We start from the raw sequence: 8,159 nt of genomic DNA on the forward strand, positions 1-8,159 counted from the left end.
TTTGTATTTGTGATTGTGTGATACTTGATTCTATGTTCTGCATTTTCACCAGCTTCCTGGAAATGCTCTCAAAATAGGGTCAGTTTCTAATAATAAATTTTTATATTATAACTATATTTTATATTCACTGGTAATTTTGGTTTGTCATAAGCTTGTTTCTCAATTTGTGCAGGTTTCCTAATGTTTGGGCTTTGCAATTAGTATGCCAATTATTAGTTTGGGATCCAATAAGTCGTGACATCTGTGGTTTTTATTAACTTAATAAATGAATGGTGAATGTCATCAGTTTTCATGTTGGCTTGAGGATTGACTGCAAATTCATGACACAATGGTAGATTTTCTTAAGGACTATTATTGTCGGTAACACTTAGTTAATGCCCAATAAGAAACCATTGAATAATTTGCTTCTCTGTTTTTTTTTTTTTGCGACATCTATTTGCTGTTAATCCGAAGTTGAAGATTAGACTAATTATTGATATTCCACAATAAATATTGTTCATTGAAGAAATTAGTTTATGCCACTTCAATTCATTATTATATTTACATTAAATAATGCTTTTAAATTACAAATATAACAACTCAGTATTGCTCCTAGTGTGTGTACCTAACCCCTTTGTCCATACGAGGCATTATTACAAATATAACAACTTTGTTAGTATTTTTATTGATTACACTTTTACTTTTTATTAGTATTAATATTACATTTTATTTTAACAATGATATCCTGGTCTTTCTCATGAACAAATTGAGGAACTTCCATTAACATTTGGCTTTTGTATTTCTAATAAGTGCAGCTCAACAATATTCAAAGAAGGCCAGAAGTTTACATGGAAAGATAGTGGTCATTGTGGTGACATTTGTTGTGGTCATATCACTTCTGATTATCATCTCCTTGGTGTATTGGTTGGTGATTATAAAGAGAAGAAGAGGTAAATGATACTGCTTTTATTTTCATTCAACTTGTATTTGTTCCTGTTAAGGTGTTTGCTGGTTTGTAGCTATGGTGTTTGTTGTTATGCTTCTTAGGGAGGCTAAGCTTAATTAGGAACTGCTGGCTTTTATGTTTTTGATGTCAAGTGTGGTGTTTATAAATGCTTTCTGTTATATAACACGGAGGCTTTTGCGACGGGGCACCTGCCGTCGCAAAAAATGAGTTTTTGCGACGCAGTGTAGTTGCCGTCGCCAAAAAACTATTTTTGCGACGACGTTTATCTACCGTCGACGAAAATGGCCTTTTGCGACGGGGTTTACCTCCGTCGCTAATAAATTTCACCGAAAAATGCAGGAGCATTTGCGACGCACCTATACCGTCGCAAAAAGTATTATTTAGCGACGGTAAAGAGTTCCGGTCGCAAATGGTGGACCATTTGTGACGGCATAAGCCCGTCGCAAAAATTTTTTTTGTAAAACGACGTCGGTTTTACCACCCAATACTTGGGCTTCTCATATGAGATGCTTTTTTCTTTTCCAGCTAAATCTCTCAATCACTGGAGGAAGCTGTTTTTTGGATGCTGTTGTTAATAATTCCCAAGTTGTAGAAGTGATTCAGCCACCATTAGGTTTACAATGCTCGCAGTCAGTACTGGCTTCTAAAGGGTTAGGAACTGCACTTGTTACTGTTTATGACATTGGACTTTCACCTCCACTTGCTGCTGCTTCTGTGGTAATCTTTCCCATTTTTTATGTTTTCTTTGCGTGATTTGTCCACCCATTAGAATCTGTCAAAAATTTCCTTTTAGTTTTGCTTCTTACATGATTACAGATTTCCAATTCTAATTTCTATTGCTTGTATTGAAGATAGAAAATAAGGAGGTTAAGATATAAAATTTCCTTTTAGTTTTGCTTCTTACTTAAATGAGACATGCAGAACATATGAATTAATTTGCAGATTTTATGTTGGATGTTATAGTTTTTGAAGTTTCTCAAGTTGCTTGAGTTTAGGGAGTGAATGTTTGACTTACATTTTAGTTTGAAACCCTAATGCAACATGCCTTAAGGAAAAATTTCACTCAAGTTTCTTGCTTCCCTTGGCAGGGGGTACTCGGGGGTTTTCTATTTTTTTATGTTTTGGGGGTGGAAGAAAAGTTCCCTGTCTCACTGTTGTTCCAAAGGCAAGTTGAGTATTCACTTCTGTTGAAGAACTAGTAGGAGGAATATAATCTTTTATCCCCTTCCCTCCCCCTATATATATATACTCTTTTTATGTTTGGTGAAGATGAAAGGGGGAGAAGTTAAGTTCCTTCATCTTACTAAAATGATGCTTGGATTTTTTTGAACCAAGTATTAGGGGATACCTGTAATAACTTTGGCAACAAGCCCCCAATGAATAATTCAACCAGTACTCTTATTTACTACCACCCTTATCACTTTTTCAGTCTAGAAAGACCATGATTAATCACCTTACATAAATAAATCTAGAACTGAAGCACTTGCACAATAGAATTGAAATGCAAGCATTTTATATGAAAACAGAATGGGGCAATTGAATTAACATAGAAAAGCTTTATAACCCATTATTATATTTATCAATGCATTCGATACCATCTTGTGCGAGAGGGTATACGGAAGCATCTGATTTTGAATGATTTTTTTTAAAAAGTACAAACATTGGATTAATCATGGGGAATCTTACGTATCTCTGCATGCTAATCGAGGGAATGAAACATTGGCTAATTTAGACATTGGCGACGATATGATTGGAATGATACAAGGGGCTGTGGGAAATCCACAGGCCGGTACAAGTGTTGACGGTAATGAAGCAAAGAGCACTGATCCCCATGCATCTGAACCCCAGCTCGGTCGAAATGCAGAGACTGCAAACTATTTCAAACTTCTTCAAGATGTACAAAGTGAATTGTATCCGGGTTGTCAAAAGTTCACATCTTTGTCATTCATTGTTCGGCTTCTACATTTGAAGGTGCTTAATCAGTGGACAAACAAGTCTGTTGACATGTTGCTTGAGTTATTGAATGAGGCGTTCCCGTTGGGTGTGAAACTCCCGGACTCATATTATAAAGCTCAAAAGGTCACAACAGATTTGGGCTTCACATATAAGACATGGGATGCATGTCTCAACAGTTGCATGTTGTTTCGAAACGAGGACGCCAATCTTGATAAATGTGTCATATGCAACAGTTCAAGATGGAAATCAAATGGTGATGGTGGTTCAAATGGTCCTCACAACGGTGGCAAACAAATAGCTGCAAAACAAATGAGGTATTTTCCTTTAAAGCCAAGATTGCAGAGGCTGTTTATGTTATCCAAGATGGCTAAGTTAATGAGATGGCATGCAGAGGAACGAACTAATGACGGTGTCTTTAGGCATCCTGCAGACTCCCTTGCATGGAAAGATTTTGATCGTCGGAATATTGACTTTAGTAATGATTGCCGAAGTGTAAGGCTTGGCTTAGCGTCTGATGGTTTTAACCCATTCAGGACGATGAACATAGTTCACAGCACTTGGCTTGTTGTACTCATTCCATACAACTTGCCGCCATGGATGTGCATGAAACAACCATTTCTAATTTTATCTGTGCTTATTGACGGCCTGAAAGGACCTGGTGACAAGATTGATGTGTATATGCAACCGTTGATTGAGGAGTTGAAAGAACTATGGAATGACGGTGTCTCCACATTTGATGCATCAACAAATCAAATGTTTCAAATGCATGCAGCTTTACTGTGGACAATTAGTGATTTTCCTGCATATGCAAACTTGTCAGGATGGAGTACTAAAGGCGAATATGCATGTCCTTGTTGCAATAGAGAAGCTACATCGTGTTGGTTGAAGCATAGTAGGAAACAATTATACTTGGGTCATCGCAGATTTTTACCTAATGGCCATAAATTCCGAAAGGATAAAGTATCATTTGATGGTAGTTGGGAAGTCAGATTCAAACAAAAATTGTTGTCTGGAACTGAGATGCTGCTACAATTAGAATTCGAGGGTATTTTAACCCAATACAAGAGGGATGACCTTAAGGAGAGGCATAGGAGACAAGTAGAGAAGGAGAAAGCTGGACATCGCACCCATAGCTGGAAGAAAAAGAGTATCTTCTATGAACTGCCATATTGGGAGCACAATCTAATTAGACACAACCTCGATGTGATGCATATAGAGAAGAATGTTTGTGATAATGTGTTGTGGACAATATTAGGGGTTGCAGGAAAATCGAATGATGGTGTTAATGCTCGGCGTGATTTACAAGAAATGAATATTAGAAAACCCCTACATTTGCAGTTAAGAGGGTCGAATAAAGCTTATTTACCACCGACACAATTCACAATGACCAAGGATGAGAAAGATTTGTTCTTGAAAGTATTGAAGGAAGTTAGAGTTCCCGACGGGTATTCATCCAATATATCGCGTCGTGTGCGCTTACATGATAGAAGTATTGGGGGTCTTAAGAGCCACGATAGTCATATTCTGATGCAACAACTAATTCCATTGGCCATTCGAAGATCGTTACCGAAGAATGTAATTGAACCTTTGATTGAATTGAGCAATTTCTTTAGACAATTGTGTTCCAAAGTCAATCGTGCGACAGATTTGCAATATATTCAAGATCGTATCGCCATAACACTTTGTCATCTAGAGAAAATATTTCCTCCTACTTTTTTTGATATAATGGAGCACTTGCCTATACATCTAGTTGACGAAACATTATTGGGTGGAGCGATTCAGTTTCGATGGATGTATCTAATTGAGAGGTATCTTCTTACTTTGAAGCAATATGTGCCTAATAGAGCTCGTCCAGAAGGTTCAATTGCTAAAGGATATCTTATGGAAGAATGCATGAATTTTTGTGCACAATATCTCAATGATGTGGAAACTAAATCTAATCCATCCACGAGGAACTACAGTGGTGATGATAATCTGGGTCGTGCTGTTGGTGAAATCACAAGCTTTTATCTTGATGACACTTCTTGGGTACAAACTCATCGGTATGTCTTATTCAATACAGCCGTGGTTCAACCATTCATAAAGTAAGTTATGTCACTCACTCAATATTTTATTATGTTTCATTGAATTTTGAACCAAATTTTGTTTTTTGATAAAATTTCAATTTACACAACAAACACCTTGAAGAACTTAAGGTCAAAATGCCTCGTGTTGACGACCATCAGCTTCGGCGTGAATATTTTGAAACTTTTCACATTTGGTTCAAGGAACATGTATGTATTTAAATCTACAGATTCTATTTACCTAAGTCGAACTATATTTTAAATTTTACAATTTTTATTATTTAAAATAGGTTCAAATTTTGCGAAGGACTAGTGATGTCACATTTTCTGAAGAGATTACTATATTGGCAAATGGTCCTCATGACCTGGCAAGGAGGTTCAACAGGTATATAATGAATGGGTTTCGGTATCGAGTAATGGCCATGGATGGCCGTCGAGCCACACAAAATTGTGGTGTAGCTTTGAAGGTAGATACCATAAATTATGCTAGTCGGAAAGACAAGAATCCTCGTGTGGGGTCTGTGTACTATTATGGACAATTGACAGATATTGTTGAGATTCGATATTCCAATGAGAAGAAGCATGTGTTGTTTAAGTGTGATTGAATTGACAATATTCACGGGAAGATACAAGATGTCTTCAATTTCACGTTAGTCAACTTCAATCATTTGTTGTATCGAGATGATCGAATTACTAATGAACCTTTCATCTTGGTATCCCAAGCAGAGCAAGTTTGGTATGTTGCAGACCCGTTACAACCAGACTGGCAAGTGGCGGTGAAGATGTCTCAAAGAGGTTTATTTGATATGAGTTCGACTGATCCACAAATTGAGCCATATATGAGCCAACAATTGGAAGAAAATATAATGCTTCGTGATGAAGAAGTTGGTTGGGTGAGGGAAGCTGCAGAAGGGGAAACAGTTGATGTTCAAATAGGTTGATATTTAATCAACATCAGTAATTCACTTAAGGCCAAGGTTGTAGTTAATCATCAGTTTCTTAATTTACTTTGTCTTTGTAATTGTATTAGTTCAATTAATGTCATATTATAGTTGATGACAAACCATTATCTATGTTTCTAATTAATGTTATATTGCTTGCAGATTATTATGGGAAGGAAGAGGAAACCTGATCATCCCCGGCGCATGATGTCCGATGTGGTGGGTAAGAGGACATCAGCGGCACCACCATCAGAGGAGGCATCACATCGACCACCATCAGAAGGGCCATTAGTGCCACCATTAGAGGAGGCATCACAGCGAGCACCATTAGTGCCACCGCATCGACCACCATTAGTGGCACCACAACAGCTACCATATACTCAGCCACCACGCCTACCATTGGTGCGTCCACCATCAGTGGCACCACCATTAGATGAGGCATCACAGCGAGCACCATCAGAGGGGACATTAGTGCCACCGCATCGACCCCCATCAGTGGCACCACACCAGCTATCATCTTCTCAGCCTCTAGGCCTACCATCGGTGCGTCCACCATCAGTGGCACCGCAGCAGCTATCATCCCGACTAGAGTCTTCGGCTTATGAGCCATCCGCAGGTATATAAATTTGCTTTGATTTGTATGAAAATTATTTAAATATATATTTATTTGTTTTCATTACATATAACTTGTTTATTTTCATTGTATTTTTCAGATCCTTCCACTTCTTCACAGCCTCACTCAGGTATAAGAAATTGATTTGTATTGATATTATTTAAATTTGCATTTGTTTATTATCATTGCATATTGTTTATTCTTATTGTATCTCACAGGTCATGTTAGTTCTTCATCAACCTCGAGTAGGCGTGGTAGAGAATGTGCCAAGGGCATTAGGGAGTGGGGTACCGGTACCAAATTGGACATACAATTTGATGAAAATTACTGTCCAATAGGGGATAACGTGTCTAAGTTAACTACTCAACTTGGCATTATTGTGTGAAATGGTAACATTGTTCCTCTTACTTTTCTTGACTGGAACACTGTGCCTGATGATATTCTTGATGCTATCTGGAAGGATGTGAAGGTAAAAATATATTTTTGTATAAAAATTTAAATTCCAAAATTGTGTTATTATTATTTAAACCTTGAAATTGTGTTTTATAGGACAATTTGAATATATGTCCAGAGGAGTACAAACCAATCTGCATGAAAAACTGTAACAGCATATGGAAGGATCACAAGAATAAGATTAAATGTAAGTATTTCAAGCCTAGAAGTGAAGATCCTAATCTGAAGGATGATGTTCCTTTGCACATTGTGCCAAGCCAGTGGGAAGAACTTGTGGAGTATTGGCATACTTCCGATGCTGAGGTATACAAATAAGTTATATGTATGATATGTAAACATACAAATCATATTTATATACTTACATTTGTTGAACCTATTATAGAAAATTGCAACTAGGAACGCTAAAAATCGGCGAGCTCACGGCATAGCTCATACCACAGGGCGTACTACTTTCGCTCAGATACGGCATGAGGTTTATATTTTATTGTTTTATTTTTGTATATAAATAAACATTGTATATTTACAAATTATTTGGATTCTAATTTTCATATTTCTAAAAAAATATAGATGACCAATAAGGGGGAGTCTACTGATAAGATGAATGTTTGGCTTATGACACGTAGAGCAGATGACCCAGAGGTTATCTAGACCTTGGTAGTTTCCAAACACCTTTGATTGTATTTAAAGTTTATTTTTTATTTTTTGTGTTAACCATCTTAATTTGGCATATACTTGTATTTCTTATTCAATACAGGAAGAGTTTAATGGCCAACTCTCTATGCTACCTGAGGATTGTCGGACTTTGGAGGCTAGGAATGCCATTTTCCATGAGTTGATAGGTCATGACAATCATGGATATTGTCGCACATACGGGAGAACTGTGCCTCGGAGAGCAGTGTATAAAGATGGTGCAGGGCCATCACAGTCAGCACCCCAGCCATCGACTATTGTTCAGATCACCTGGCAGGTTCGTGCGGAGCTAAGGGATGAGTTGAGGGAGGAGCTGAGGGAGGAGATGAGAGAAGAGTTCTCTACACATTTACAGCAGCTGAGAGCTGAGATGATGGCCTTTGTGTCATAGAGGGCAAGTGTGGATCCTAATAGACAGGTTCGATATAAATTAAATTGTTTGATAGTTAAATTGTCACACAACATTATGTATAAAATTCGAATATGATTAACACATT

At 37.4% G+C, this 8,159-nt stretch overlaps 2 long non-coding RNA genes across 2 annotated transcripts; both read left to right on the plus strand.

The window, feature by feature from the left end:
• The first annotated feature begins 775 nt into the window (after positions 1 to 775).
• Positions 776 to 6,261, plus strand: LOC114322415 (uncharacterized). The gene is made up of 3 exons (XR_014328995.1): positions 776 to 929; positions 1,472 to 1,663; positions 6,069 to 6,261. It is a non-coding gene; the product is annotated as an uncharacterized LOC114322415 (long non-coding RNA).
• Positions 6,262 to 6,740: 479 nt separating this feature from the next.
• Positions 6,741 to 7,717, plus strand: LOC145790312 (uncharacterized). Its single transcript, XR_014328996.1, has 4 exons — positions 6,741 to 6,988; positions 7,069 to 7,275; positions 7,369 to 7,444; positions 7,540 to 7,717. It is a non-coding gene; the product is annotated as an uncharacterized LOC145790312 (long non-coding RNA).
• The last annotated feature ends 442 nt before the right edge of the window (positions 7,718 to 8,159 follow it).

The sequence above is a fragment of the Camellia sinensis genome, chromosome 5 (assembly GCF_055761805.1).
Source record: "Camellia sinensis isolate YWXY chromosome 5, ASM5576180v1, whole genome shotgun sequence".
NCBI lineage: Eukaryota > Viridiplantae > Streptophyta > Magnoliopsida > Ericales > Theaceae > Camellia > Camellia sinensis.